The 21,847-nt window shown below is 52.5% G+C and overlaps 51 non-coding genes and 42 pseudogenes across 51 annotated transcripts; all 93 read right to left on the reverse strand.

Annotated features, from left to right (window-relative positions):
* Positions 1 to 47: 47 nt before the first annotated feature.
* Positions 48 to 166, reverse strand: LOC143950838 (5S ribosomal RNA). The gene has a single exon (XR_013266168.1). It is a non-coding gene; the product is annotated as a 5S ribosomal RNA (ribosomal RNA).
* Positions 167 to 275: 109 nt separating this feature from the next.
* On the reverse strand, positions 276 to 394 carry LOC143953293 (5S ribosomal RNA). Its single transcript, XR_013268389.1, has one exon. It is a non-coding gene; the product is annotated as a 5S ribosomal RNA (ribosomal RNA).
* A 109-nt stretch (positions 395 to 503) lies between these two features.
* On the reverse strand, positions 504 to 622 carry LOC143944923 (5S ribosomal RNA; annotated as a pseudogene).
* A 109-nt stretch (positions 623 to 731) lies between these two features.
* On the reverse strand, positions 732 to 850 carry LOC143951453 (5S ribosomal RNA). Its single transcript, XR_013266724.1, has one exon. It is a non-coding gene; the product is annotated as a 5S ribosomal RNA (ribosomal RNA).
* Positions 851 to 959: 109 nt separating this feature from the next.
* On the reverse strand, positions 960 to 1,078 carry LOC143946231 (5S ribosomal RNA; annotated as a pseudogene).
* Positions 1,079 to 1,187: 109 nt separating this feature from the next.
* On the reverse strand, positions 1,188 to 1,306 carry LOC143951532 (5S ribosomal RNA). The gene has a single exon (XR_013266796.1). It is a non-coding gene; the product is annotated as a 5S ribosomal RNA (ribosomal RNA).
* A 109-nt stretch (positions 1,307 to 1,415) lies between these two features.
* Positions 1,416 to 1,534, reverse strand: LOC143943437 (5S ribosomal RNA; annotated as a pseudogene).
* A 108-nt stretch (positions 1,535 to 1,642) lies between these two features.
* On the reverse strand, positions 1,643 to 1,760 carry LOC143949935 (5S ribosomal RNA; annotated as a pseudogene).
* A 109-nt stretch (positions 1,761 to 1,869) lies between these two features.
* On the reverse strand, positions 1,870 to 1,988 carry LOC143948496 (5S ribosomal RNA). Its single transcript, XR_013265401.1, has one exon. It is a non-coding gene; the product is annotated as a 5S ribosomal RNA (ribosomal RNA).
* A 120-nt stretch (positions 1,989 to 2,108) lies between these two features.
* On the reverse strand, positions 2,109 to 2,227 carry LOC143951399 (5S ribosomal RNA). Its single transcript, XR_013266675.1, has one exon. It is a non-coding gene; the product is annotated as a 5S ribosomal RNA (ribosomal RNA).
* A 109-nt stretch (positions 2,228 to 2,336) lies between these two features.
* LOC143948964 (5S ribosomal RNA) lies at positions 2,337 to 2,455 on the reverse strand. The gene has a single exon (XR_013265444.1). It is a non-coding gene; the product is annotated as a 5S ribosomal RNA (ribosomal RNA).
* A 109-nt stretch (positions 2,456 to 2,564) lies between these two features.
* On the reverse strand, positions 2,565 to 2,683 carry LOC143953203 (5S ribosomal RNA). The gene has a single exon (XR_013268307.1). It is a non-coding gene; the product is annotated as a 5S ribosomal RNA (ribosomal RNA).
* Positions 2,684 to 2,792: 109 nt separating this feature from the next.
* On the reverse strand, positions 2,793 to 2,911 carry LOC143951454 (5S ribosomal RNA). Its single transcript, XR_013266725.1, has one exon. It is a non-coding gene; the product is annotated as a 5S ribosomal RNA (ribosomal RNA).
* A 109-nt stretch (positions 2,912 to 3,020) lies between these two features.
* LOC143943602 (5S ribosomal RNA) lies at positions 3,021 to 3,139 on the reverse strand. The gene has a single exon (XR_013264950.1). It is a non-coding gene; the product is annotated as a 5S ribosomal RNA (ribosomal RNA).
* A 109-nt stretch (positions 3,140 to 3,248) lies between these two features.
* Positions 3,249 to 3,367, reverse strand: LOC143947113 (5S ribosomal RNA; annotated as a pseudogene).
* Positions 3,368 to 3,476: 109 nt separating this feature from the next.
* LOC143954722 (5S ribosomal RNA) lies at positions 3,477 to 3,595 on the reverse strand. Its single transcript, XR_013269684.1, has one exon. It is a non-coding gene; the product is annotated as a 5S ribosomal RNA (ribosomal RNA).
* A 109-nt stretch (positions 3,596 to 3,704) lies between these two features.
* On the reverse strand, positions 3,705 to 3,823 carry LOC143944304 (5S ribosomal RNA; annotated as a pseudogene).
* Positions 3,824 to 3,932: 109 nt separating this feature from the next.
* Positions 3,933 to 4,051, reverse strand: LOC143946587 (5S ribosomal RNA; annotated as a pseudogene).
* Positions 4,052 to 4,160: 109 nt separating this feature from the next.
* LOC143943578 (5S ribosomal RNA) lies at positions 4,161 to 4,279 on the reverse strand (annotated as a pseudogene).
* Positions 4,280 to 4,388: 109 nt separating this feature from the next.
* LOC143944331 (5S ribosomal RNA) lies at positions 4,389 to 4,507 on the reverse strand (annotated as a pseudogene).
* Positions 4,508 to 4,616: 109 nt separating this feature from the next.
* LOC143945835 (5S ribosomal RNA) lies at positions 4,617 to 4,735 on the reverse strand (annotated as a pseudogene).
* A 109-nt stretch (positions 4,736 to 4,844) lies between these two features.
* LOC143952556 (5S ribosomal RNA) lies at positions 4,845 to 4,963 on the reverse strand. The gene has a single exon (XR_013267721.1). It is a non-coding gene; the product is annotated as a 5S ribosomal RNA (ribosomal RNA).
* Positions 4,964 to 5,072: 109 nt separating this feature from the next.
* Positions 5,073 to 5,191, reverse strand: LOC143953225 (5S ribosomal RNA). Its single transcript, XR_013268327.1, has one exon. It is a non-coding gene; the product is annotated as a 5S ribosomal RNA (ribosomal RNA).
* Positions 5,192 to 5,300: 109 nt separating this feature from the next.
* LOC143945499 (5S ribosomal RNA) lies at positions 5,301 to 5,420 on the reverse strand (annotated as a pseudogene).
* Positions 5,421 to 5,529: 109 nt separating this feature from the next.
* On the reverse strand, positions 5,530 to 5,648 carry LOC143945121 (5S ribosomal RNA). Its single transcript, XR_013265089.1, has one exon. It is a non-coding gene; the product is annotated as a 5S ribosomal RNA (ribosomal RNA).
* A 109-nt stretch (positions 5,649 to 5,757) lies between these two features.
* Positions 5,758 to 5,876, reverse strand: LOC143951171 (5S ribosomal RNA). The gene has a single exon (XR_013266468.1). It is a non-coding gene; the product is annotated as a 5S ribosomal RNA (ribosomal RNA).
* Positions 5,877 to 5,942: 66 nt separating this feature from the next.
* On the reverse strand, positions 5,943 to 6,061 carry LOC143944110 (5S ribosomal RNA; annotated as a pseudogene).
* A 109-nt stretch (positions 6,062 to 6,170) lies between these two features.
* On the reverse strand, positions 6,171 to 6,289 carry LOC143946813 (5S ribosomal RNA; annotated as a pseudogene).
* Positions 6,290 to 6,398: 109 nt separating this feature from the next.
* On the reverse strand, positions 6,399 to 6,517 carry LOC143945156 (5S ribosomal RNA; annotated as a pseudogene).
* A 327-nt stretch (positions 6,518 to 6,844) lies between these two features.
* Positions 6,845 to 6,963, reverse strand: LOC143953938 (5S ribosomal RNA). Its single transcript, XR_013268974.1, has one exon. It is a non-coding gene; the product is annotated as a 5S ribosomal RNA (ribosomal RNA).
* Positions 6,964 to 7,072: 109 nt separating this feature from the next.
* Positions 7,073 to 7,191, reverse strand: LOC143945679 (5S ribosomal RNA). The gene has a single exon (XR_013265140.1). It is a non-coding gene; the product is annotated as a 5S ribosomal RNA (ribosomal RNA).
* Positions 7,192 to 7,300: 109 nt separating this feature from the next.
* LOC143946800 (5S ribosomal RNA) lies at positions 7,301 to 7,419 on the reverse strand (annotated as a pseudogene).
* Positions 7,420 to 7,528: 109 nt separating this feature from the next.
* On the reverse strand, positions 7,529 to 7,647 carry LOC143952195 (5S ribosomal RNA). The gene has a single exon (XR_013267395.1). It is a non-coding gene; the product is annotated as a 5S ribosomal RNA (ribosomal RNA).
* Positions 7,648 to 7,756: 109 nt separating this feature from the next.
* On the reverse strand, positions 7,757 to 7,875 carry LOC143952626 (5S ribosomal RNA). The gene has a single exon (XR_013267785.1). It is a non-coding gene; the product is annotated as a 5S ribosomal RNA (ribosomal RNA).
* A 109-nt stretch (positions 7,876 to 7,984) lies between these two features.
* LOC143943942 (5S ribosomal RNA) lies at positions 7,985 to 8,103 on the reverse strand (annotated as a pseudogene).
* Positions 8,104 to 8,223: 120 nt separating this feature from the next.
* LOC143948826 (5S ribosomal RNA) lies at positions 8,224 to 8,341 on the reverse strand (annotated as a pseudogene).
* A 109-nt stretch (positions 8,342 to 8,450) lies between these two features.
* Positions 8,451 to 8,569, reverse strand: LOC143951215 (5S ribosomal RNA). Its single transcript, XR_013266508.1, has one exon. It is a non-coding gene; the product is annotated as a 5S ribosomal RNA (ribosomal RNA).
* A 118-nt stretch (positions 8,570 to 8,687) lies between these two features.
* On the reverse strand, positions 8,688 to 8,806 carry LOC143947650 (5S ribosomal RNA; annotated as a pseudogene).
* A 109-nt stretch (positions 8,807 to 8,915) lies between these two features.
* Positions 8,916 to 9,034, reverse strand: LOC143950534 (5S ribosomal RNA). Its single transcript, XR_013265892.1, has one exon. It is a non-coding gene; the product is annotated as a 5S ribosomal RNA (ribosomal RNA).
* Positions 9,035 to 9,143: 109 nt separating this feature from the next.
* LOC143952627 (5S ribosomal RNA) lies at positions 9,144 to 9,262 on the reverse strand. Its single transcript, XR_013267786.1, has one exon. It is a non-coding gene; the product is annotated as a 5S ribosomal RNA (ribosomal RNA).
* Positions 9,263 to 9,371: 109 nt separating this feature from the next.
* LOC143946014 (5S ribosomal RNA) lies at positions 9,372 to 9,490 on the reverse strand (annotated as a pseudogene).
* Positions 9,491 to 9,632: 142 nt separating this feature from the next.
* On the reverse strand, positions 9,633 to 9,751 carry LOC143947167 (5S ribosomal RNA; annotated as a pseudogene).
* A 109-nt stretch (positions 9,752 to 9,860) lies between these two features.
* Positions 9,861 to 9,979, reverse strand: LOC143951216 (5S ribosomal RNA). Its single transcript, XR_013266509.1, has one exon. It is a non-coding gene; the product is annotated as a 5S ribosomal RNA (ribosomal RNA).
* Positions 9,980 to 10,088: 109 nt separating this feature from the next.
* Positions 10,089 to 10,207, reverse strand: LOC143944660 (5S ribosomal RNA; annotated as a pseudogene).
* A 109-nt stretch (positions 10,208 to 10,316) lies between these two features.
* Positions 10,317 to 10,435, reverse strand: LOC143948499 (5S ribosomal RNA; annotated as a pseudogene).
* A 326-nt stretch (positions 10,436 to 10,761) lies between these two features.
* LOC143945245 (5S ribosomal RNA) lies at positions 10,762 to 10,880 on the reverse strand (annotated as a pseudogene).
* A 109-nt stretch (positions 10,881 to 10,989) lies between these two features.
* On the reverse strand, positions 10,990 to 11,108 carry LOC143944913 (5S ribosomal RNA). Its single transcript, XR_013265070.1, has one exon. It is a non-coding gene; the product is annotated as a 5S ribosomal RNA (ribosomal RNA).
* A 109-nt stretch (positions 11,109 to 11,217) lies between these two features.
* On the reverse strand, positions 11,218 to 11,336 carry LOC143952857 (5S ribosomal RNA). The gene has a single exon (XR_013267993.1). It is a non-coding gene; the product is annotated as a 5S ribosomal RNA (ribosomal RNA).
* Positions 11,337 to 11,445: 109 nt separating this feature from the next.
* Positions 11,446 to 11,564, reverse strand: LOC143952662 (5S ribosomal RNA). The gene has a single exon (XR_013267817.1). It is a non-coding gene; the product is annotated as a 5S ribosomal RNA (ribosomal RNA).
* A 109-nt stretch (positions 11,565 to 11,673) lies between these two features.
* Positions 11,674 to 11,792, reverse strand: LOC143950771 (5S ribosomal RNA). The gene has a single exon (XR_013266107.1). It is a non-coding gene; the product is annotated as a 5S ribosomal RNA (ribosomal RNA).
* A 109-nt stretch (positions 11,793 to 11,901) lies between these two features.
* On the reverse strand, positions 11,902 to 12,020 carry LOC143948500 (5S ribosomal RNA; annotated as a pseudogene).
* A 326-nt stretch (positions 12,021 to 12,346) lies between these two features.
* LOC143944354 (5S ribosomal RNA) lies at positions 12,347 to 12,465 on the reverse strand (annotated as a pseudogene).
* A 109-nt stretch (positions 12,466 to 12,574) lies between these two features.
* LOC143953305 (5S ribosomal RNA) lies at positions 12,575 to 12,693 on the reverse strand. The gene has a single exon (XR_013268400.1). It is a non-coding gene; the product is annotated as a 5S ribosomal RNA (ribosomal RNA).
* Positions 12,694 to 12,802: 109 nt separating this feature from the next.
* Positions 12,803 to 12,921, reverse strand: LOC143952858 (5S ribosomal RNA). Its single transcript, XR_013267994.1, has one exon. It is a non-coding gene; the product is annotated as a 5S ribosomal RNA (ribosomal RNA).
* A 109-nt stretch (positions 12,922 to 13,030) lies between these two features.
* LOC143950223 (5S ribosomal RNA) lies at positions 13,031 to 13,149 on the reverse strand. Its single transcript, XR_013265645.1, has one exon. It is a non-coding gene; the product is annotated as a 5S ribosomal RNA (ribosomal RNA).
* Positions 13,150 to 13,258: 109 nt separating this feature from the next.
* On the reverse strand, positions 13,259 to 13,377 carry LOC143950965 (5S ribosomal RNA). Its single transcript, XR_013266281.1, has one exon. It is a non-coding gene; the product is annotated as a 5S ribosomal RNA (ribosomal RNA).
* Positions 13,378 to 13,486: 109 nt separating this feature from the next.
* On the reverse strand, positions 13,487 to 13,605 carry LOC143950535 (5S ribosomal RNA). Its single transcript, XR_013265893.1, has one exon. It is a non-coding gene; the product is annotated as a 5S ribosomal RNA (ribosomal RNA).
* Positions 13,606 to 13,714: 109 nt separating this feature from the next.
* Positions 13,715 to 13,833, reverse strand: LOC143953171 (5S ribosomal RNA). The gene has a single exon (XR_013268278.1). It is a non-coding gene; the product is annotated as a 5S ribosomal RNA (ribosomal RNA).
* A 109-nt stretch (positions 13,834 to 13,942) lies between these two features.
* LOC143943856 (5S ribosomal RNA) lies at positions 13,943 to 14,061 on the reverse strand (annotated as a pseudogene).
* A 109-nt stretch (positions 14,062 to 14,170) lies between these two features.
* On the reverse strand, positions 14,171 to 14,289 carry LOC143953389 (5S ribosomal RNA). The gene has a single exon (XR_013268476.1). It is a non-coding gene; the product is annotated as a 5S ribosomal RNA (ribosomal RNA).
* A 110-nt stretch (positions 14,290 to 14,399) lies between these two features.
* LOC143944166 (5S ribosomal RNA) lies at positions 14,400 to 14,518 on the reverse strand (annotated as a pseudogene).
* A 109-nt stretch (positions 14,519 to 14,627) lies between these two features.
* LOC143944804 (5S ribosomal RNA) lies at positions 14,628 to 14,746 on the reverse strand (annotated as a pseudogene).
* Positions 14,747 to 14,866: 120 nt separating this feature from the next.
* On the reverse strand, positions 14,867 to 14,985 carry LOC143943956 (5S ribosomal RNA; annotated as a pseudogene).
* A 109-nt stretch (positions 14,986 to 15,094) lies between these two features.
* LOC143951217 (5S ribosomal RNA) lies at positions 15,095 to 15,213 on the reverse strand. The gene has a single exon (XR_013266510.1). It is a non-coding gene; the product is annotated as a 5S ribosomal RNA (ribosomal RNA).
* Positions 15,214 to 15,322: 109 nt separating this feature from the next.
* LOC143952579 (5S ribosomal RNA) lies at positions 15,323 to 15,441 on the reverse strand. The gene has a single exon (XR_013267742.1). It is a non-coding gene; the product is annotated as a 5S ribosomal RNA (ribosomal RNA).
* A 109-nt stretch (positions 15,442 to 15,550) lies between these two features.
* LOC143944834 (5S ribosomal RNA) lies at positions 15,551 to 15,669 on the reverse strand (annotated as a pseudogene).
* A 109-nt stretch (positions 15,670 to 15,778) lies between these two features.
* On the reverse strand, positions 15,779 to 15,897 carry LOC143953964 (5S ribosomal RNA). Its single transcript, XR_013268998.1, has one exon. It is a non-coding gene; the product is annotated as a 5S ribosomal RNA (ribosomal RNA).
* A 109-nt stretch (positions 15,898 to 16,006) lies between these two features.
* Positions 16,007 to 16,125, reverse strand: LOC143954207 (5S ribosomal RNA). The gene has a single exon (XR_013269220.1). It is a non-coding gene; the product is annotated as a 5S ribosomal RNA (ribosomal RNA).
* Positions 16,126 to 16,235: 110 nt separating this feature from the next.
* LOC143948316 (5S ribosomal RNA) lies at positions 16,236 to 16,354 on the reverse strand (annotated as a pseudogene).
* A 109-nt stretch (positions 16,355 to 16,463) lies between these two features.
* Positions 16,464 to 16,582, reverse strand: LOC143949136 (5S ribosomal RNA). Its single transcript, XR_013265461.1, has one exon. It is a non-coding gene; the product is annotated as a 5S ribosomal RNA (ribosomal RNA).
* A 109-nt stretch (positions 16,583 to 16,691) lies between these two features.
* Positions 16,692 to 16,810, reverse strand: LOC143951668 (5S ribosomal RNA). The gene has a single exon (XR_013266919.1). It is a non-coding gene; the product is annotated as a 5S ribosomal RNA (ribosomal RNA).
* A 110-nt stretch (positions 16,811 to 16,920) lies between these two features.
* LOC143954891 (5S ribosomal RNA) lies at positions 16,921 to 17,039 on the reverse strand (annotated as a pseudogene).
* A 109-nt stretch (positions 17,040 to 17,148) lies between these two features.
* Positions 17,149 to 17,267, reverse strand: LOC143944794 (5S ribosomal RNA; annotated as a pseudogene).
* Positions 17,268 to 17,376: 109 nt separating this feature from the next.
* Positions 17,377 to 17,495, reverse strand: LOC143950681 (5S ribosomal RNA). Its single transcript, XR_013266026.1, has one exon. It is a non-coding gene; the product is annotated as a 5S ribosomal RNA (ribosomal RNA).
* Positions 17,496 to 17,604: 109 nt separating this feature from the next.
* LOC143944582 (5S ribosomal RNA) lies at positions 17,605 to 17,723 on the reverse strand (annotated as a pseudogene).
* Positions 17,724 to 17,832: 109 nt separating this feature from the next.
* On the reverse strand, positions 17,833 to 17,951 carry LOC143950741 (5S ribosomal RNA). Its single transcript, XR_013266080.1, has one exon. It is a non-coding gene; the product is annotated as a 5S ribosomal RNA (ribosomal RNA).
* Positions 17,952 to 18,060: 109 nt separating this feature from the next.
* On the reverse strand, positions 18,061 to 18,179 carry LOC143953213 (5S ribosomal RNA). Its single transcript, XR_013268316.1, has one exon. It is a non-coding gene; the product is annotated as a 5S ribosomal RNA (ribosomal RNA).
* A 109-nt stretch (positions 18,180 to 18,288) lies between these two features.
* LOC143953318 (5S ribosomal RNA) lies at positions 18,289 to 18,407 on the reverse strand. The gene has a single exon (XR_013268411.1). It is a non-coding gene; the product is annotated as a 5S ribosomal RNA (ribosomal RNA).
* A 109-nt stretch (positions 18,408 to 18,516) lies between these two features.
* On the reverse strand, positions 18,517 to 18,635 carry LOC143953330 (5S ribosomal RNA). The gene has a single exon (XR_013268422.1). It is a non-coding gene; the product is annotated as a 5S ribosomal RNA (ribosomal RNA).
* A 109-nt stretch (positions 18,636 to 18,744) lies between these two features.
* LOC143945709 (5S ribosomal RNA) lies at positions 18,745 to 18,863 on the reverse strand (annotated as a pseudogene).
* Positions 18,864 to 18,972: 109 nt separating this feature from the next.
* On the reverse strand, positions 18,973 to 19,091 carry LOC143951685 (5S ribosomal RNA). Its single transcript, XR_013266934.1, has one exon. It is a non-coding gene; the product is annotated as a 5S ribosomal RNA (ribosomal RNA).
* Positions 19,092 to 19,200: 109 nt separating this feature from the next.
* Positions 19,201 to 19,319, reverse strand: LOC143952567 (5S ribosomal RNA). Its single transcript, XR_013267731.1, has one exon. It is a non-coding gene; the product is annotated as a 5S ribosomal RNA (ribosomal RNA).
* A 109-nt stretch (positions 19,320 to 19,428) lies between these two features.
* Positions 19,429 to 19,549, reverse strand: LOC143954814 (5S ribosomal RNA; annotated as a pseudogene).
* Positions 19,550 to 19,658: 109 nt separating this feature from the next.
* Positions 19,659 to 19,777, reverse strand: LOC143945465 (5S ribosomal RNA). Its single transcript, XR_013265121.1, has one exon. It is a non-coding gene; the product is annotated as a 5S ribosomal RNA (ribosomal RNA).
* A 109-nt stretch (positions 19,778 to 19,886) lies between these two features.
* On the reverse strand, positions 19,887 to 20,005 carry LOC143951142 (5S ribosomal RNA). The gene has a single exon (XR_013266441.1). It is a non-coding gene; the product is annotated as a 5S ribosomal RNA (ribosomal RNA).
* A 109-nt stretch (positions 20,006 to 20,114) lies between these two features.
* Positions 20,115 to 20,233, reverse strand: LOC143944401 (5S ribosomal RNA; annotated as a pseudogene).
* A 109-nt stretch (positions 20,234 to 20,342) lies between these two features.
* LOC143944844 (5S ribosomal RNA) lies at positions 20,343 to 20,461 on the reverse strand (annotated as a pseudogene).
* A 109-nt stretch (positions 20,462 to 20,570) lies between these two features.
* Positions 20,571 to 20,689, reverse strand: LOC143950558 (5S ribosomal RNA). Its single transcript, XR_013265914.1, has one exon. It is a non-coding gene; the product is annotated as a 5S ribosomal RNA (ribosomal RNA).
* Positions 20,690 to 20,798: 109 nt separating this feature from the next.
* On the reverse strand, positions 20,799 to 20,917 carry LOC143945061 (5S ribosomal RNA; annotated as a pseudogene).
* Positions 20,918 to 21,026: 109 nt separating this feature from the next.
* Positions 21,027 to 21,145, reverse strand: LOC143953931 (5S ribosomal RNA). Its single transcript, XR_013268968.1, has one exon. It is a non-coding gene; the product is annotated as a 5S ribosomal RNA (ribosomal RNA).
* A 109-nt stretch (positions 21,146 to 21,254) lies between these two features.
* Positions 21,255 to 21,373, reverse strand: LOC143945652 (5S ribosomal RNA; annotated as a pseudogene).
* A 109-nt stretch (positions 21,374 to 21,482) lies between these two features.
* On the reverse strand, positions 21,483 to 21,591 carry LOC143947877 (5S ribosomal RNA; annotated as a pseudogene).
* Positions 21,592 to 21,700: 109 nt separating this feature from the next.
* LOC143943676 (5S ribosomal RNA) lies at positions 21,701 to 21,819 on the reverse strand (annotated as a pseudogene).
* Positions 21,820 to 21,847: the final 28 nt, after the last annotated feature.

Consider the following 21,847-nt stretch of genomic DNA (forward strand, 5'->3'; position numbering starts at 1 on the left):
GAGGAAAAATACAGCAGGTCGCCAAAGCCAACAACATAATGGAAAAAAGCCTACGGCACCTGGTATTCCCAGGCGGACTCCCATCCAGGTACTAATCAGGCCCGACCCTGCTTAGCATCCGAGATCAGATGAGATCGAGCGCATTCAGGGTGATGTGGCCATAGGCGATCTTGCACCCTACTTACAACTCTCTTGACAAAAGCCAAGGTGGTCACCTCGGGCAATCGAGAGGAAAAATACAGCAGGTCGCCAAAGCCAACAACATAATGGAAAAAAGCCTACGGCACCTGGTATTCCCAGGCGGTCTCCCATCCAGGTACTAACCAGGCCCGACCCTGCTTAGCATCCGAGATCAGACGAGATCGAGCGCATTCAGGGTGATGTGGCCGTAGGCAATCTTGCACCCTACTTACAACTCACTTGACAAAAGCCAAGGTGGTCACCTCGGGCAATCGAGAGGAAAAATACAGCAGGTCGCCAAAGCCAACAACATAATGGAAAAAAGCCTATGGCACCTGGTATTCCCAGGCGGTCTCCCATGCAGGTACTAACCAGACCCGACCCTGCTTAGCACCCGAGATCAGACGAGATCGAGCGCATTCAGGGTGATGTGGCCGTAGGCAATCTGGCACCCTACTTACAACTCTCTTGACAAAAGCCAAGGTGGTCACCTCGGGCAATCGAGAGGAAAAATACAGCAGGTCGCCAAAGCCAACAACATAATGGAAAAAAGCCTACGGCACCTGGTATTCCCAGGCGGTCTCCCATCCAGGTACTAACCAGGCCCGACCCTGCTTAGCATCTGAGATCAGACGAGATCGAGCGCATTCAGGGTGATGTGGCCGTAGGCGATCTTGCACCCTACTTACAACTCTCTTGACAAAAGCCAAGGTGGTCACCTCGGGCAATCGAGAGGAAAAATACAGCAGGTCGCCAAAGCCAACAACATAATGGAAAAAAGCCTACGGCACCTGGTATTTGCAGGCGGTCTCCCATCCAGGTACTAACCAGGCCCGACCCTGCTTGGCATCTGAGATCAGACGAGATCAAACGCATTCAGGGTGATGTGGCCATAGGCGATCTGGCACCCTACTTACAACTCTCTTGACAAAAGCCAAGGTGGTCACCTCGGGCAATCGAGAGGAAAAATACAGCAGGTCGCCAAAGCCAACAACATAATGGAAAAAAGCCTACGGCACCTGGTATTCCCAGGTGGTCTCCCAGCCAGGTACTAACCAGGCCCAACCCTGCTTAGCATCCGAGATCAGACAAGATCGAGCGCATTCAGGGTGATGTGGCCGTAGGCGATCTTGCACCCTACTTACAACTCTCTTGACAAAAGCCAAGGTGGTCACCTCGGGCAATCGAGAGGAAAAATACCACAGGTCGCCAAAGCCAACAACATAATGGAAAAAAGCCTACGGCACCTGGTATTCCCAGGCGGTCTCCCATCCAGGTACTAACCATGCCCGACCCTGCTTAGCATCTGAGATCAGACGAGATCGAGCGTATTCAGGGTGATGTGGCCGTAGGCGATCTTGCACCCTACTTACAACTCTCTTGACAAAAGCCAAGGTGGTCACCTCGGGCAATCGAGAGGAAAAATACAGCAGGTCGCCAAAGCCAACAACATAATGGAAAAAGCCTACGGCACTGGTATTCCCAGGCGGTCTCCCATCCAGTTACTAACCAGGCCCGACCCTGCATAGCATCCGAGATGAGACGAGATCTAGCGCATTCAGGGTGATGTGGCCGTAGGCGATCTTGCACCCTACTTACAACTCTCTTGACAAAAGCCAAGGTGGTCACCTCGGGCAATTGAGAGGAAAAATACAGCAGGTCGCCAAAGCCAACAACATAATGGAAAAAAGCCTACGGCACCTGGTATTCCCAGGCGGTCTCCCATCCAGGTACTAACCAGGCCCAACCCTGCTTAGCATCCGAGATCAGACGAGATCGAGCGCATTCAGGGTGATGCGGCCGTAGGCAACCTTACACCTTACTTACACCTTACTTACAACTCTCTTGACAAAAGCCAAGGTGGTCACCTCGGGCAAGCGAGAGGAAAAATACAGCAGGTCGCCAAAGCCAACAACATAATGGAAAAAAGCCTACGGCACCTGGTATTCCCAGGCGGTCTCCCATCCAGGTACTAACCAGGCCTGACCCTGCTTAGCATCCGAGATCAGACGAGATCGAGCGCATTCAGGGTGATGTGGCCGTAGGCGATCTTGCACTCTACTTACAACTCTCTTGACAAAAGCCAAGGTGGTCACCTCGGGCAATCGAGAGGAAAAATACAGCAGGTCGCCAAAGCCAACAACATAATGGAAAAAAGCCTACGGCACCTGGTATTCCCAGGCGGTCTCCCATCCAGGTACTAACCAGGCCCGACCCTGCTTAGCATCCGAGATCAGACGAGATCGAGCGCATTAAGGGTGATGTGGCCGTAGGCGATCTTGCCCCCTACTTACAACTTTCTTGACAAAAGCCAAGGTGGTCACCTCGGGCAATCGAGAGGAAAAATACAGCAGGTCGCCAAAGCCAACAACATAATGGAAAAAAGCCTACGGCACCTGGTATTCCCAGGCGGTCTCCCATCCAGGTATTAACCAGGCCCGACCCTGCTTAGCATCCGAGATCAGACGAGATCGAGCGCATAAAGGGTGATGTGGCCGTAGGCGATCTTGCACCCTACTTACAACTCTCTTGACAAAAGCCAAGGTGGTCACCTCGGGCAAGCGAGAGGAAAAATACAGCAGGTCGCCAAAGCCAACAACATAATGGCCAAAAGCCTACGGCACCTGGTATTCCCAGGCGGTCTCCCATCCAGGTACTAACCAGGCCCGACCCTGCTTAGCATCTGAGATCAGACGAGATCGAGCGCATTCAGGGTGATGTGGCCGTAGGCGATCTTGCGCCCTACTTACAACTCTCTTGACAAAAGCCAAGGTGGTCACCTCGGGCAATCGAGAGGAAAAATACAGCAGGTCGCCAAAGCCAACAACATAATGGAAAAAAGCCTACAGCACCTGGTATTCCCAGGCGGTCTCCCATCCAGGTACTAACCAGGCCCGACCCTGCTTAGCATCCGAGATCAGACGAGATCGAGTGCATTCAGGGTGATGTGGCCATAGGCGATCTTGTGCTCTACTTACAACTCTCTTGACAAAAGCCAAGGTGGTCACATCGGGCAATCGAGAGGAAAAATACAGCAGGTCGCCAAAGCCAACAACATAATGGAAAAAAGAGTACGGCATCTGGTATTCCCAGGCGGTCTCCCATCCAGGTACAAACCAGGCCCGACCCTGCTTAGCATCCGAGAACAGACGAGATCGAGCGCATTCAGGGTGATGTGGCCGTAGGCGATCTTGCACCCTACTTACAACTCTCTTGACAAAAGCCAAGGTGGTCACCTCGGGCAATCGAGAGGAAAAATACAGCAGGTCACCAAAGCCAACAACATAATGGCAAAAAGCCTACGGCACCTGGTATTCCCAGGCGGTCTCCCATCCAGGTACTAACCAGGCCCGACCCCGCTTAGCATCCGAGAACAGACGAGATCGAGCGCATTCAGGGTGATGTGGCTGTAGGCGTTCTTGCATCCTACTTACAACTCTCTTGACAAAAGCCAAGGTGGTCACCTCGGGCAATAGAGAGGAAAAATACAGCAGGTCGCCAAAGCCAACAACATAATGGAAAAAAGCCTACGGCACCTGGTATTCCCAGGCGGTCTCCCATCCAGGTACTAACCAGGCCCGACCCTGCTTAGCATCCGAGATCAGACGAGATGGAGCTCATTCAGGGTGATGTGGCCGTAGGCGATCTTGCACCCTACTTACAACTCACTTGACAAAAGCCAAGGTGGTCACCTCGGGCAATCGAGAGGAAAAATACAGCAGGTCGCCAAAGCCAACAACATAATGGAAAAAAGCCTATGGCATCTGGTATTCCCAGGCGGTCTCCCATCCAGGTACTAACCAGGCCCGACCCTGCTTAGCATCCGAGAACAGACGAGATCGAGCGCATTGAGGGTGATGTGGCCGTAGGCGATCTTGCACCCTACTTACAACTCTCTTGACAAAAGCCAAGGTGGTCACCTCGGGCAATCGAGAGGAAAAATACAGCAGGTCGCCAAAGCCAACAACATAATGGAAAAAAGCCTACGGCACCTGGTATTCCCAGGCGGTCTCGCATCCAGGTACTAACCAGGCCCGACCCTGCTTAGCATCCGAGATCAGACGAGATCGAGCGCATTTAGGGTGATGTGGCCGTAGGCGATCTTGCACCCTACTTACAACTCTCTTGACAAAAGCCAAGGTGGTCACCTCGGGCAATCGAGAGGAAAAATACAGCAGGTCGCCAAAGCCAACAACATAATGGAAAAAAGCCTACGGCACCTGGTATTCCCAGGCGGTCTCCCATCCAGGTACTAACCAGGCCCGACACTGCTTAGCATCCGAGATCAGACGCGATCGAGTGCATTCAGGGTAATGTGGCTGTAGGCGTTCTTGCATCCTACTTACAACTCTCTTGACAAAAGCCAAGGTGGTCACCTCGGGCAATCGAGAGGAAAAATACAGCAGGTCGCCAAAGCCAACAACATAATGGAAAAAAGCTTACGGCACCTGGTGTTCCCAGGCAGTCTCCCATCCAGGTACTAACCAGGCCCGACCCTGCTTAGCATCCGAGATCAGATGAGATGGAGCGCATTCAGGGTGATGTGGCCGTAGACGATCTTGCACCCTACTTACAACTCACTTGACAAAAGCCAAGGTGGTCACCTCGGGCAATCGAGAGGAAAAATACAGCAGGTCGCCAAAGCCAACAACATAATGGAAAAAAGCCTATGGCACCTGGTATTCCCAGGCGGTCTCCCATCCAGGTACTAACCAAGCCCGACCCTGCTTAGCATCCGAGATCAGACGAGATCGAGCGCATTCAGGGTGATGTGGCCGTAGGCAACGTTGCACCCTACTTACAACTCTCTTGACAAAAGCCAAGGTGGTCACCTCGGGCAATCGAGAAGAAAAATACAGAAGGTCGCCAAAGCCAACAATATAATGGAATAAAGCCTACAGCACCTGGTATTCCCAGGCGGTCTCCCATGCAGGTACTAACCAGACCCGACCCTGCTTAGCATCCGAGATCAGACGAGATCGAGCGCATTCAGGGTGATGTGGCTGTAGGCAATCTTGCACCCTACTTACAACTCTCTTGACAAAAGCCAAGGTGGTCACCTCGGGCAATCGAGAGGAAAAATACAGCAGGTCGCCAAAGCCAACAACATAATGGAAAAAAGCCTACGGCACCTGGTATTCCCAGGCGGTCTCCATATCCAGGTACTAACCAGGCCCGACCCTGCTTAGCATGCGAGATCAGATGAGATCGAGCGCATTCAGGGTGATGTGGCCGTAGGCGATCTTGCACCCTACTTACAACTCTCTTGACAAAAGCCAAGGTGGTCACCTCGGGCAATCGAGAGGAAAAATACAGCAGGTCGCCAAAGCCAACAACATAATGGAAAAAAGCCTACGGCACCTGGTATTCCCAGGCGGTCTCCCATCCAGGTACTAACCAGGCCCGACCCTGCTTAGCATCCGAGACCAGACGAGATCGAGTGCATTCAGGGTGATGTGGCCGTAGGCGATCTTGCACCCTACTTACAACTCTCTTGACAAAAGCCAAGGTGGTCACCTCGGGCAATCGAGAGGAAAAATACAGCAGGTCGCCAAAGCCAACAACATAATGGAAAAAAGCCTACGGCACCTGGTATTCCCAGGCGGTCTCCTATCCAGGTACTAACCAGGCCCGACCCTGCTTAGCATCCGAGATCAGACGAGATCGAGCGCATTCAGGGTGATGTGGCCGTAGGCGATCACCTCGGGCAATCGAGAGGAAAAATATAGCAGGTCGCCAAAGCCAACAACATAATGGAAAAAAGCCAACAGCACCCGCTATTCCCAGGCGGTCTCCCATCCAGGTACTAACCAGGCCCGACCCTGCTTAGCATCCGAGACCAGACGAGATCGAGCGCATTCAGGGTGATGTGGCCGTAGGCGATCTTGCACCCTACTTACAACTCTCTTGACAAAAGCCAAGGTGGTCACCTCGGGCAATCGAGAGGAAAAATACAGCTGGTCGCCAAAGCCAACAACATAATGGAAAAAAGCTTACGGCACCTGGTATTCCCAGGCGGTCTCCCATCCAGGTACTAAGCAGGCCCGACCCTGCTTAGCATGCGAGATCAGACGAGATGGAGCGCATTCAGGGTGATGTGGCCGTAGGCGATCTTGCACCCTACTTACAACTCTCTTGACAAAAGCCAAGGTGGTCACCTCGGGCAATCGAGAGGAAAAATACAGCAGGTCGCCAAAGCCAACAACATAATGGAAAAAAGCCTACGGCACCTGGTATTCCCAGGCGGTCTCCCATCCAGGTACTAACCAGGCCCGACCCTGCTTAGCATCTGAGATCAGACGAGATAGAGCGCATTCAGGGTGATGTTGCCGTAGGCGATCTTGCACCCTACTTACAACTCTCTTGACAAAAGCCAAGGTGGTCACCTCAGGCAATGGAGAGGAAAAATACAGCAGGTCGCCAAAGCCAACAACATAATGGAAAAAAGCCTACGGCACCTGGTATTCCCAGGCGGCCTCGCATCCAGGTACCAACCAGGCCCGACCCTGCTTTGCATACGAGAACGAGCGCATTCAGGGTAATGTGGCCGTAGGCGAACTTGCACCCTATTTACAACTCTCTTGACAAAAGCCAAGGTGGTCACCTCGGGCAATCGAGAGGAAAAATACAGCAGGTCGCCAAAGCCAACAACGTAATGGAAAAAAGCCTACGGCACCTGGTATTCCCAGGCGGTCTCCCATCCAGGTACTAACCAGGCCCGACCCTGCTTAGCATCTGAGATCAGATGAGATCGAGCGCAATCATGGTGATGTGGCCGTAGGCGATCTTGCTCCCTACTTACAACTCTCTTGACAAAAGCCAAGGTGGTCACCTCGGGCAATCGAGAGGAAAAATACAGCAGGTCGCCAAAGCCAACAACATAATGGAAAAAAGCCTACGGCACCTGGTATTCCCAGGCGGTCTCCCATCCAGGTACTAACCAGGCCCGACCCTGCTTAGCATCCGAGATCAGATGAGATCGAGCGCATTCAGGGTGATGTGGCCGTAGGCGGTCTTGCACCCTACTTACAACTCTCTTGACAAAAGCCAAGGTGGTCACCTCGGGCAATCGAGAGGAAAAATACAGCAGGTCGCTAAAGCCAACAACATAATGGAAAAAAGCCTACGGCACCTGGTATTCCCAGGCGGTCTCCCATCCAGGGACTAACCAAGCCCGACCCTGCTTAGCATCCGAGATCAGACGAGATCAAGCGCATTCAGGGTGTTCTGGCTGTAGGCAATCTTGCACCCTACTTACAACTCTCTTGACAAAAGCCAAGGTGGTCACCTCGGGCAATAGAGAGGAAAAATACAGCAGGTCGCCAAAGCCAACAACATAATGGAAAAAAGCCTACGGCACCTAGTATTCCCAGGTGGTCTCCCATCCAGGTACTAACCAGGCCCGACCCTGCTTAGCATCCGAGATCAGACGAGATCGAGCGCATTCAGGGTGATGCGGCCGTAGGCGATCTTGCATCCTACTTACAACTCTCTTGACAAAAGCCAAGGTGGTCACCTCGGGCAATCGAGAGGAAAAATACAGCAGGTCGCCAAAGCCAACAACATAATGGAAAAAAGCCTACGGCACCTGGTATTCCCAGGCGGTCTCCCATCCAGGTACTAACCAGGCCCGACGCTGCTTAGCATCCGAGATCAGACGAGATCGAGCGCATTCAGGGTGATGTGGCCATAGGCGATCTTGCACCCTACTTACAACTCTCTTGACAAAAGCCAAGGTGGTCACCTCGGGCAATCGAGAGGAAAAATACAGCAGGTCGCCAAAGCCAACAACATAATGGAAAAAAGCCTACGGCACCTGGTATTCCCAGGCGGTCTCCCATCCAGGTACTAACCAGGCCCGACCCTGCTTAGCATCCTAGATCAGACGAGATCGAGCGCATTCAGGGTGATGTGGCTGTAGGCATTCTTGCAACCTAATTACAACCTAATTACAACTCTCTTGACAAAAGCCAAGGTGGTCACCTCGGGCAATGGAGAGGAAAAATACAGCAGGTCGCCAAAGCCAACAATATAATGGAAAAAAGTCTACGGCACCTAGTATTCCCAGGCGGTCTCCCATCCAGCTACTAACCAAGCCCGACCCCGCTTAGCATCCGAGATCAGACGAGATCAAGCGCATTCAGGGTGATGTGGCGTAGATGTTCTTACACCCTACTTACAACTCTCTTGACAAAAGCCAAGGTGGTCACCTCGGGCAATCAAGAGGAAAAATACAGCAGGTCGCCAAAGCCAACAACATAATGGAAAAAAGCCTACGGCACCCGGTATTCCCAGGCGGTCTACCATCCAGGTACTAACCAGGCCCGACCCTGCTTAGCATCCGAGATCAGACGAGATCGAGCGCATTCAGGGTGATGTGGCCGTAGGCGGTCTTGCACCCAACTTACAACTCTCTTGACAAAAGCCAAGGTGGTCACCTCGGTCACCTCGGGCAATCGAGAGGAAAAATACAGCAGGTCGCTAAAGCCAACAACATAATGGAAAAAAGCCTACGGCACCTGGTATTCCCAGGCGGTCTCTCATCCAGGGACTAACCAAGCCCGACCCTGCTTAGCATCCGAGATCAGACGAGATCGAGCGCATTCAGGGTGTTCTGGCTGTAGGCGATCTTGCACCCTACTTACAACTCTCTTGACAAAAGCCAAGGTGGTCACCTCGGGCAATCGAGAGGAAAAATACAGCAGGTCGCCAAAGCCAACAACATAATGGAAAAAAGCCTACGGCACCTAGTATTCCCAGGCGGTCTCCCATCCAGGTACTAACCAGGCCCGACCCTGCTTAGCATCCGAGATCAGACGAGATCGAGCGCATTCAGGGTGATGTGGCCGTAGGCGATCTTGCATCCTACTTACAACTCTCTTGACAAAAGCCCAGGTGGTCACCTCGGGGAATCGAGAGGAAAAATACAGCAGGTCGCCAAAGCCAACAACATAATGGAAAAAAGCCTACGGCACCTGGTATTCCCAGGCGGTCTCCCATCCAGGTACTAACCAGGCCCGACGCTGCTTAGCATCCGAGATCAGACGAGATCGAGCGCATTCAGGGTGATGTGGCCATAGGCGATCTTGCACCCTACTTACAACTCTCTTGACAAAAGCCAAGGTGGTCACCTCGGGCAATCGAGAGGAAAAATACAGCAGGTCGCCAAAGCCAACAACATAATGGAAAAAAGCCTACGGCACCTGGTATTCCCAGGCGGTCTCCCATCCAGGTACTAACCAGGCCCGACCCTGCTTAGCATCTTAGATCAGACGAGATCGAGCGCATTCAGGGTGATGTGGCTGTAGGCAATCTTGCAACCTACTTACAACCTACTTACAACCTACTTACAACCTACTTACAACTCTCTTGACAAAAGCCAAGGTGGTCACCTCGGGCAATGGAGAGGAAAAATACAACAGGTCGCCAAAGCCAACAACATAATGGAAAAAAGTCTACGGCACCTATTATTCCCAGGCGGTCTCCCATCCAGCTACTAACCAAGCCCGACCCTGCTTAGCATCAGAGATCAGACGAGATCAAGCGCATTCAGGGTGATGTGGCCGTAGATGATCTTACACCCTACTTACAACTCTCTTGACAAAAGCCAAGGTGGTCACCTCGGGCAATCAAGAGGAAAAATACAGCAGGTCGCCAAAGCCAACAACATAATGGAAAAAAGCCTACGGCACCCGGTATTCCCAGGCGGTCTACCATCCAGGTACTAACCAGGCCCGACCCTGCTTAGCATCCGAGATCAGACGAGATCGAGCGCATTCAGGGTGATGTGGCCGTAGGCGATCTTGCACCCTACTTACAACTCTCTTGACAAAAGCCAAGGTGGTCACCTCGGGCAATCGAGAGGAAAAATACAGCAGGTCGCCAAAGCTAACAACATAATGGAAAAAAGCCTACGGCACCTGGTATTCCCAGGCGGACTCCCATCCAGGTACTAACCAGGCCCGACCCTGCTTAGCATCCGAGATCAGATGATATCGAGCGCATTCAGGGTGATGTGGCCAAAGGCGATCTTGCAGCCTACTTACAACTCTCTTGACAAAAGCCAAGGTGGTCACCTCGGGCAATCGAGAGGAAAAATACAGCAGGTCGCCAAAGCCAACAACATAATGGAAAAAAGCCTACGGCACCTAGTATTCCCAGGCGGTCTCCCATCCAGGTACTAACCAGGCCCGACCCTGCTTAGCATCCGACGACAGACGAGAGCGAGCGCATTCAGGGTGATGTGGCTGTAGGCGATCTTGCACCCTACTTACAACTCTCTTGACAAAAGCCAAGGTGGTCACCTCAGGCAATGGAGAGGAACAATACAGCAGGTCGCCAAAGCCAACAACATAATGGAAAAAAGCCTACGGCACCCGGTATTCCCAGGCGGCCTCCCATCCAGGTACCAACCAGCCCGACCCTGCTTAGCATACGAGAACGAGCGCATTAAGGGTAATGTGGCCGTAGGCGATCTTGCACCCTATTTACAACTCTCTTGACAAAAGCCAAGGTGGTCACCTCGGGCAATCGAGAGGAAAAATACAGCAGGTCGCCAAAGCCAACAACATAATGGAAAAAAGCCTACGGCACCCGGTATTCCCAGGCGGTCTCCCAACCAGGTACTAGCCAGGCCAGACCCTGCTTAGCATGCGAGATCAGACGAGATCGAGCGCATTCAGAGTGATGTGGCCGTAGGCAATCTTGCCCCCTACTTACAACTCTCTTGACAAAAGCCAAGGTGGTCACCTCGGGCAATCAAGAGGAAAAATACAGCAGGTCGCCAAAGCCAACAACATAATGGAAAAAAGCCTACGGCACCTGGTATTCCCAGGCGGTCTCCCATCCGGGTACTAACCAGGCCCGACCCTGCTTAGCATCCGAGATCAGACGAGATCGAGCGCATTCAGGGTGATGTGGCCGTAGGCGATCTTGCACCCTACTTACAACTCTCTTGACAAAAGCCAAGGTGGTCACCTCGGGCAATCGAGAGGAAAAATACAACAGGTCGCCAAAGCCAACAACATAATGGAAAAAAGCCTACGGCACCTGGTATTCCCAGGCGGTCTCCCATCCAGGTACTAACCAGGCCCGACCCTGCTTAGCATCCGAGATCAGACAAGATCAAGCGCATTCAGGGTGATGTGGCCGTAGGCAATCTTAAGCCCTACTTACAACTCTCTTGACAAAAGCCAAGGTGGTCACCTCGGGCAATCAAGAGGAAAAATACAGCAGGTCGCCAAAGCCAACAACATAATGGAAAAAAGCCTACGGCACCTGGTATTCCTAGGCGGTCTCCCATCCAGGTACTAACCAGGCCCGACCCTGCTTAGCATCCGAGATCAGATGAGATCGAGCGCAATCATGGTGATGTGGCCGTAGGCGATCTTGCTCCCTACTTACAACTCTCTTGACAAAAGCCAAGGTGGTCACCTCGGGCAATCGAGAGGAAAAATACAGCAGGTCGCCAAAGCCAACAACATAATGGAAAAAAGCCTACGGCACCTGGTATTCCCAGGCGGTCTCCCATCCAGGTACTAACCAGGCCCGACCCTGCTTAGCATCCGAGATCAGATGAGATCGAGCGCATTCAGGGTGATGTGGCCAAAGGCGATCTTGCAGCCTACTTACAACTCTCTTGACAAAAGCCAAGGTGGTCACCTCGGGCAATCGAGAGGAAAAATACAGCAGGTCGCCAAAGCCAACAACATAATGGAAAAAAGCCTACGGCACCTAGTATTCCCAGGCGGTCTCCCATCCAGGTACTAACCAGGCCCGACCCTGCTTAGCATCCGACGACAGACGAGAGCGAGCGCATTCAGGGTGATGTGGCTGTAGGCGATCTTGCACCCTACTTACAACTCTCTTGACAAAAGCCAAGGTGGTCACCTCAGGCAATGGAGAGGAACAATACAGCAGGTCGCCAAAGCCAACAACATAATGGAAAAAAGCCTACGGCACCCGGTATTCCCAGGCGGCCTCCCATCCAGGTACCAACCAGCCCGACCCTGCTTAGCATACGAGAACGAGCGCATTAAGGGTAATGTGGCCGTAGGCGATCTTGCACCCTATTTACAACTCTCTTGACAAAAGCCAAGGTGGTCACCTCGGGCAATCGAGAGGAAAAATACAGCAGGTCGCCAAAGCCAACAACATAATGGAAAAAAGCCTACGGCACCCGGTATTCCCAGGCGGTCTCCCAACCAGGTACTAACCAGGCCAGACCCTGCTTAACATGCGAGATCAGACGAGATCGAGCGCATTCAGAGTGATGTGGCCGTAGGCAATCTTGCCCCCTACTTACAACTCTCTTGACAAAAGCCAAGGTGGTCACCTCGGGCAATCAAGAGGAAAAATACAGCAGGTCGCCAAAGCCAACAACATAATGGAAAAAAGCCTACGGCACCTGGTATTCCCAGGCGGTCTCCCATCCAGGTACTAACCAGGCCCGACCCTGCTTAGCATCCGAGATCAGACGAGATCGAGCGCATTCAGGGTGATGTGGCCGTAGGCGATCTTGCACCCTACTTACAACTCTCTTGACAAAAGCCAAGGTGGTCACCTCGGGCAATCGAGAGGAAAAATACAACAGGTCGCCAAAGCCAACAACATAATGGAAAAAAGCCTACGGCACCTGGTATTCCCAGGCGGTCTCCCATCCAGGTACTAACCAGGCCCGACCCTGCTTAGCATCCGAGATCAGACAAGATCAAGCGCATTCAGGGTGATGTGGCCGTAGGCAAACTTAAGCCTTACTTACAACTCTCTTGACAAAAGCCAAGGTGGTCACCTCGGGCAATCAAGAGGAAAAATACAGCAGGTCGCCAAAGCCAACAACATAATGGAAAAAAGCCTACGGCACCTGGTATTCCTAGGCGGTCTCCCATCCAGGTACTAACCAGGCCCGACCCTGCTTAGCATCCGAGATCAGACGAGATCGAGCGCATTCAGGGTGATGTGGCCGTAGGCAATTTTGCGCCCTACTTACAACTCTCTTGACAAAAGCCAAGGTGGTCACCTCGGGCAATCGAGAGGAAAAATACAGCAGGTCGCCAAAGCCAACAACGTAATGGAAAAAAGCCTACGGCACCTGGTATTCCCAGGCGGTCTCCCATCCAGGTACTAACCAGGCCCGACCCTGCTTAGCATCCGAGATCAGATGAGATCGAGCGCAATCATGGTGATGTGGCCGTAGGCGATCTTGCTCCCTACTTACAACTCTCTTGACAAAAGCCAAGGTGGTCACCTCGGGCAATCGAGAGGAAAAATACAGCAGGTCGCCAAAGCCAACAACATAATGGAAAAAAGCCTACGGCACCTAGTATTCCCAGGCGGTCTCCCATCCAGGTACTAACCAGGCCCGACCCTGCTTAGCATCCGAGATCAGACGAGATCGAGCGCATTCAGGGTGATGTGGCCGTAGGCGGTCTTGCACCCTACTTACAACTCTCTTGACAAAAGCCAAGGTGGTCACCTCGGGCAATCGAGAGGAAAAATACAGCAGGTCGCTAAAGCCAACAACATAATGGAAAAAAGCCTACGGCACCTGGTATTCCCAGGCGGTCTCCCATCCAGGGACTAACCAGGCCCGACCCTGCTTAGCATCCGAGATCAGACGAGATCAAGCGCATTCAGGGTGATGTGGCCGTAGGCGGTCTTGCACCCTACTTACAACTCTCTTGACAAAAGCCAAGGTGGTCACCTCGGGCAATCAAGAGGAAAAATACAGCAGGTCGCCAAAGCCAACAACATAATGGAAAAAAGCCTGCGGCACCTGGTATTCCCAGGCGGTCTCCCATCCAGGTACTAACCAGGGCCGACCCTGCTTAGCATCCGAGATCAGACGAGATCGAGCACATTCAGGGTGATGTGGCCGTAGGCGAGCTTGCACCCTACTTACAACTCTCTTGACAAAAGCCAAGGTGATCACCTCGGGCAAACGAGAGGAAAAATACTGCAGGTCGCCAAAACCAACAACATGATGGAAAAAAGCCTACTGCACCTGGTATTCCCAGGCGGTCTCCCATCCAGGTACTAACCAGGCCCGACCCTGCTTAGCATCCGAGATCAGACGAGATCAAGCGCATTCAGGGTGATGTGGCCGTAGGCAATCTTTGCACCCTACTTACATCTCTCTTGACAAAAGCCAAGGTGGTCACCTCGGGCAATCGAGAGGAAAAATACAGCAGGTCGCCAAAGCCAACAACATAATGGAAAAAAGCCTACGGCACCTGGTATTCCCAGGCGGTCTCCCATCCAGGTACTAACCAGGCCCGACCCTGCTTGGAATCCAAGATCAGATGAGATCGAGCGCATTCAGGGTGATGTGGCCATAGGCGATCTTGCACCCTACTTACAACTCTCTTGACAAAAGCCAAGGTGGTCACCTCGGGCAATCGAGAGGAAAAATACAGCAGGTCGCCAAAGCCAACAACATAATGGAAAAAAGCCTACGGCACCTGGTATTCCCAGGCGGTCTCCCATCCAGGTACTAACCAGGCACGACCCTGCTTAGCATCCTAGATCAGACGAGATCGAGCGCATTCAGGGTGATGTGGCTGTAGGCAATCTTTCAACCTACTTACAACCTACTTACAACTCTCTTGACAAAAGCCAAGGTGGTCACCTCCGGCAATGGAGAGGAAAAATACAGCAGGTCGCCAAAGCCAACAACATAATGGAAAAAAGTCTACGGCACCTAGTATTCCCAGGCGGTCTCCCATCCAGGTACTAACCAAGCCCGACCCTGCTTAGCATCCGAGATCAGACGAGATCAAGCGCATTCAGGGTGATGTGGCCGTAGATGATCTTACACCCTACTTACAACTCTCTTGACAAAAGCCAAGGTGGTCACCTCGGGCAATCAAGAGGAAAAATACAGCATGTCGCCAAAGCCAACAACATAATGGAAAAAAGCCTACGGCACCCGGTATTCCCAGGCGGTCTACCATCCAGGTACTAACCAGGCCCGACCCTGCTTAGCATCCGAGATCAGACGAGATCGAGCGCATTCAGGGTGATGTGGCCGTAGGCGATCTTGCACCCTACTTACAACTCTCTTGACAAAAGCCAAGGTGGTCACCTCGGGCAATCGAGAGGAAAAATACAGCAGGTCGCCAAAGCCAACAACATAATGGAAAAAGGCCTACGGCACCTGGTATTCCCAGGCGGTCTCCCATCCAGGTACTAACCAGGCCCGACGCTGCTTAGCATCCGAGATCAGATGAGATCGAGCGCATTCAAGGTGATGTGGCCATAGGCGATCTTGCAGCCTACTTACAACTCTCTTGACAAAAGCCAAGGTGGTCACCTCGGGCAATCGAGAGGAAAAATACAGCAGGTCGCCAAAGCCAACAACATAATGGAAAAAAGCCTACGGCACCCGGTATTCCCAGGCGGTCTCCCAACCAGGTACTAACCAGGCCAGACCCTGCTTAGCATGCGAGATCAGACGAGATCGAGCGCATTCAGAGTGATGTGGCCGTAGGCAATCTTGCCCCCTACTTACAACTCTCTTGACAAAAGCCAAGGTGGTCACCTCGGGCAATCGAGAGGAAAAATACAGCAGGTCGCCAAAGCCAACAACATAATGGAAAAAAGCCTATGGCACCTGGTATTCCCAGGCGGTCTCCCATCCAGGTACTAACCAGGCCTGACCCTGCTTAGCATCCGAGATCAGACGAGATCGAGCGCATTCAGGGTGATGTGGCCGTAGGCTATCTTGCACCCTACTTACAACTCTCTTGACAAAAGCCAAGGTGGTCACCTCGGGCAATCGAGAGGAAAAATACAACAGGTCGCCAAAGCCAACAACATAATGGAAAAAAGCCTACGGCACCTGGTATTCCCAGGCGGTCTCCCATCCAGGTACAAACCAGGCCCGACCCTGCTTAGCATCCAAGATCAGACGAGATCGAGCGCATTCAGGGTGATGTGGCCGTAGGTGATCTTACACCCTACTTACAACTCTCTTGACAAAAGCCAAGGTGGTCACCTCGGGCAATCGAGAGGAAAAATACAGCAGGTCGCCAAAGCCAACAACATAATGGAAAAAAAGCCTATGGCACCTGGTTTTCCCAGGCGGTCTCCCATCCAGGTACTAACCAGGCCCGACCCTGCTTAGCATCCGAGATCAGACAAGATTGAGCGCATTCATGGTGATGTGGCAGTAGGCGATCTTGCACCCTACTTGCAACTCTCTTGACAAAAGCCAAGGTGGTCACCTCGGGCAATCGAGAGGAAAAATACAGCAGGTCGCCAAAGCCAACAACATAATGGAAAAAAGCCTACGGCACCTGGTATTCCCAGGCGGTCTCCCATCCAGGTACTAACCAGGCCCGACCCTGCTTAGCATCCGAGATCAGACGAGATCGAGCACATTCAGGGTGATGTGGCCGTAGGCGAGCTTGCACCCTACTTACAACTCTCTTGACAAAAGCCAAGGTGATCACCTCGGGCAAACGAGAGGAAAAATACAGCAGGTCGCCAAAACCAACAACATGATGGAAAAAAGCCTACCGCACCTGGTATTCCCAGGCGGTCTCCCATCCAGGTACTAACCAGGCCCGACCCTGCTTAGCATCCGAGATCAGACGAGATCGAGCGCATTCAGGGTGATGTGGCCGTAGGCAATCTTTGCACCCTACTTACATCTCTCTTGACAAAAGCCAAGGTGGTCACCTCGGGCAATCGAGAGGAAAAATACAGCAGGTCGCCAAAGCCAACAACATAATGGAAAAAAGCCTACGGCACCTGGTATTCCCAGGCGGTCTCCCATCCAGGTACTAACCAGGCCCGACCCTGCTTGGAATCCAAGATCAGATGAGATCGAGCGCATTCAGGGTGATGTGGCCGTAGGCGATCTTGCACCCTACTTACAACTCTCTTGACAAAAGCCAAGGTGGTCACCTCGGGCAATCGAGGGGAAAAATACAGCAGGTCGCCAAAGCCAACAACATAATGGAAAAAAGCCTACGGCACCTGGTACTCCCAGGCGGTCTCCCATCCAGGTACTAACCAGGCCCGACCCTGCTTGGAATCCAAGATCAGACGAGATCGAGCGCATTCAGGGTGATGTGGCCGTAGGCGATCTTGCACCCTACTTACAACTCTCTTGACAAAAGCCAAGGTGGTCACCTCGGGCAATCGAGAGGAAAAATACAGTAGGTCGCCAAAGCCAACAACATAATGGAAAAAAGCCTACGGCACCTGGTACTCCCAGGCGGTCTCCCATCCAGGTACTAACCAGGCACGACCCTGCTTAGCATCCGAGATCAGACGAGATCGAGCGCATTCAGGGTGATGTGGCCGTAGGCAATCTTGCATCCTACTTACAACTCTCTTGACAAAAGCCAAGGTGGTCACCTCGGGCAATCGAGAGGGAAAATACAGCAGGTCGCCAAAGCCAACAACATAATGGAAAAAAGCCTACGGCACCTGGTATTCCCAGGCGGTCACCCATCCAGGTATTAACCAGGCCCGACCCAGCTTAGCATCCGAGATCAGACGAGATCGAGCGCATTCAGGGTAATGTGGCCATAAGCAATCTTGCACCCTACTTACAAATCTCTTGACAAAAGCCAAGGTGGTCACCTCGGGTAATCGAGAGGAAAAATACAGCAGGTCACCAAAGCCAACAACATAATGGAAAAAAGCCTACGGCACCTGGTATTCCCAGGCGGTCTCCCATCCAGGTACTAACCAGACCCGACCCTGCTTAGCATCCGAGATCAGACGAGATCGAGCGCATTCAGGGTGATGTGGCCGTAGGCAATCTTGCACCCTACTTACAACTCTCTTGACAAAAGCCAAGGTGGTCACCTCGGGCAATCGAGAGGAAAAATACAGCAGGTCGCCAAAGCCAACAACATAATGGAAAAAAGCCTACGGCACCTGGTATTCCCAGGCGGTCTCCCATCCAGGTACTAACCAGGCCAGACCCTGCTTAGCATCCGAGATCAGACGAGATCGAGCGCAATCAGGGCGATGTGGCCGTAGGCAAACTTGCACCCTACTTACAACTCTCTTGACAAAAGCCAAGGTGGTCACCTCGGGCAATCGAGAGGAAAAATACAGCAGGTCGCCAAAGCCAACAACATGATGGAAAAAAGCCTACGGCACCTGGTATTCCCAGGCGGTCTCCCATCCAGGTACTAACCAGGCCCGACCCTGCTTAGCATCCGAGATCAGACGAGATCGAGCGCATTCAGGGTGATGTGGCCGTAGGCGATCTTGCACCCTACTTACAACTCTCTTGACAAAAGCCAAGGTGGTCACCTCTTGCAATCGAGGGGAAAAATACAGCAGGTCGCCAAAGCCAACAACATAATGGAAAAAAGCCTACGGCACCTGGTATTCCCAGGCGGTCTCCCATCCAGGTACTAACCAGGCCCGACCCTGCTTAGCATCCGAGATCAGACGAGATCGAGCGCATTCAGGGTGATGTGGCCGTAGGCGATCTTGCACCCTACTTACAACTCTCTTGACAAAAGCCAAGGTGGTCACCTCTTGCAATCGAGAGGAAAAATACAGCAGGTCGCCAAAGCCAACAACATAATGGAAAAAAGCCTACGGCACCTTGTATTCGCAGGCGGTCTCCCATCCAGGTACTAACCAGGCCCGACGCTGCTTAGCATCCGAGATCAGACGAGATCGAGCGCATTCAGGGTGATGTGGCCGTAGGCGATCTTGCACCCTACTTACAACTCTCTTGACAAAAGCCAAGGTGGTCACCTTGGGCAATCGAGAGGAAAAATACAGCAGGTCGCCAAAGCCAACAACATAATGGAAAAAAGCCTACGGCACCTGGTATTCCCAGGCGGTCTCCCATCCAGGTACTAACCAGGCCCGACCCTGCTTAGCATCCGAGATCAGACGAGATCGAGCACATTCAGGGTAATGTGGCCGTAGGCAATCTTGCACCCTACTTACAAATCTCTTGACAAAAGCCAATGTGGTCACCTCGGGCAATCGAGATGAAAATAACAGCAGGTCGCCAAAGCCAACAACATAATGAAAAAAATCCTACGGCACCTGGTATTCCCAGGCGGTCTCCCATCCAGGTACTAACCAGACCCGACCCTGCTTAGCATCCGAGATCAAACGAGATCGAGTGCATTCAGGGTGATGTGGCCGTAGGCGATCTTGCACCCTACTTACAACTCTCTTGACAAAAGCCAAGGTGGTCACCTCGGGCAATCGAGAGGAAAAATACAGCAGGTCGCCAAAGCCAACAACATAATGGAAAAAAGCCTACGGCACCTGGTATTCCCAGGCGGTCTCCCAACCAGGTACTAACCAGGCCCGACACCCTGCTTAGCATCCGAGATCAGACGAGATCGAGCGCATTCAGGGTGATGTGGCCGTAGGCGATCTTGCACCCTACTTACAACTCTCTTGACAAAAGCCAAGGTGGTCACCTCGGGCAATCGAGAGGAAAAATACAGCAGGTCGCCAAAGCCAACAACATAATGGAAAAAAGCCTACGGCACCTGGTATTCCCAGGCGGTCTCCCATCCAAGTACCAACCAGGCCCGACCCTGCTTAACATCCGAGATCAGACGAGATCGAGTGCATTCAGGGTGATGTGGCCGTAAGCGAGCTTGCACCCTACTTACAACTCTCTTGACAAAAGCCAAGGTGGTCACCTCGGGCAATCGAGAGGAAAAATACAGCAGGTCGCCAAAGCCAACAACATAATGGAAAAAAGCCTACGGCACCTGGTATTCCCAGGCGGTCTCCCATCCAGGTATTAACCAGGCCCGACCCTGCTTAGCATCCGAGATCAGACGAGATCGAGCGCATTCAGGGTGATGTGGCCGTAGGCGATCTTGCACTCTACTTACAACTCTCTTGACAAAAGCCAAGGTGGTCACCTCGGGCAATCGAGAGGAAAAATACAGCAGGTCGCCAAAGCCAACAACATAATGGAAAAAAGCCTACGGCACCTGGTATTTCCAGGCGGTCTCCCATCCAGGTACTAACCAGGCCCGATCCTGCTTAGCATCCGAGATCAGACGAGATCGAGCGCATTTAGGGTGATGTGGCCGTAGGCGATCTTGCACCCTACTTACAACTCTCTTGACAAAAGCCAAGGTGGTCACCTCGGGCAATCGAGAGGAAAAATACAGCAGGTCGCCAAAGCCAACAACATAATGGCCAAAAGCCTACGGCACTTGGTATTCCCAGGCGGTCTCCCATCCAGGTACTAACCAGGCCCGACACTGCTTAGCATCCGAGATCAGACGAGATCGAGCACATTCAGGGTGATGTGGCCGTAAGCGATCTTGCACCCTACTTACAACTCTCTTGACAAAAGCCAAGGTGGTCACCTCGGGCAATCGAGAGGAAAAATACAGCAGGTCGCCAAAGCCAACAACATAATGAAAAAAAACCTACGGCACCTGGTATTCCCAGGCGGTCTCCCATCCTGGTACTAACCAGGCCCGACCCTGCTTAGCATCCGAGATCAGACGAGATCGAGCGCATTCAGGGTGATGTGGCCATAGGCGATCTTACGCCCTACTTACAACTCTCTTGACAAAAGCCAAGGTAGTCACCTCGGGCAATCGAGAGGAAAAATACAGCAGGTCGCCAAAGCCAACAACATAATGGAAAAAAGCCTACGGCACCTGGTATTCCCAGGCCGTCTCCCATCCAGGTACTAACCAGGCCTGATCCTGCTTAGCATCCGAGATCAGATGAGATCGAGCGCATTCAGGGTGATGTGGCCGTAGGCAATCTGGCACCCTACTTACAACTCTCTTGACAAAAGCCAAGGTGGTCAGCTCGGGCAATCGAGAGGAAAAATACAGCAGGTCGCCAAAGCCAACAACATAATGGCCAAAAGCCTATGGCACCTGGTATTCCCAGGCGGTCTCCCATCCAGGTACTAACCAGGCCCGACCCTGCTTAGCATCCGAGATCAGACGAGATCTAGCGCATTCAGGGTGATGTGGCCGTAGGCGATCTTGTGCCCTACTTACAACTCTCTTGACAAAAGCCAAAGTGGTCACCTCGGGCAATCGAGAGGAAAAATACAGCAGGTCGCCAAAGCCAACAACATAATGGAAAAAAGCCTACGGCACCTGGTATTCCCAGGCGGTCTTCCATCCAGGTACTAACCAGGCCCGACCCTGCGTAGCATCCGAGATCAGACGAGATCAAGCGCATTTAGGGTGATGTGGCCGTAGGCGATCTTACACCCTACTTACAACTCTCTTGACAAAAGCCAAGGTAGTCACCTCGGGCAATCGAGAGGAAAAATACAGCAGGTCGCCAAAGCCAACAACATAATGGAAAAAAGCCTACGGCACCTGGTATTCCCAGGCGGTCTCCCATCCAGGTACTAACCATGCCCGACCCTGCTTAGCATCCGAGATCGAGCGCATTCAGGGTGATGTGGCCGTAGGCGATCTTGCACCCTACTTACAACTCTCTTGACAAAAGCCAAGGTGGTCACCTCGGGCAATCGAGAGGAAAAATACAGCAGGTCGCCAAAGCCAACAACATAATGGAAAAAAGCCTACGGCACCTGGTATTCCCAGGCGGTCTCCCATCCAGGGACTAACCAGGCCCGACCCTGCTTAGCATCCGAGATCAGACGAGATCGAGCGCCTTCAGGGTGATGTGGCTGTAGGCGATCTTGCACCCTACTTACAACTCTCTT

This window comes from Lithobates pipiens, unplaced genomic scaffold (assembly GCF_037356315.1).
Source record: "Lithobates pipiens isolate NorthernLeopardFrog02 unplaced genomic scaffold, aLitPip1_a1.2 Scaffold_30, whole genome shotgun sequence".
Lineage (NCBI taxonomy): Eukaryota > Metazoa > Chordata > Amphibia > Anura > Ranidae > Lithobates > Lithobates pipiens.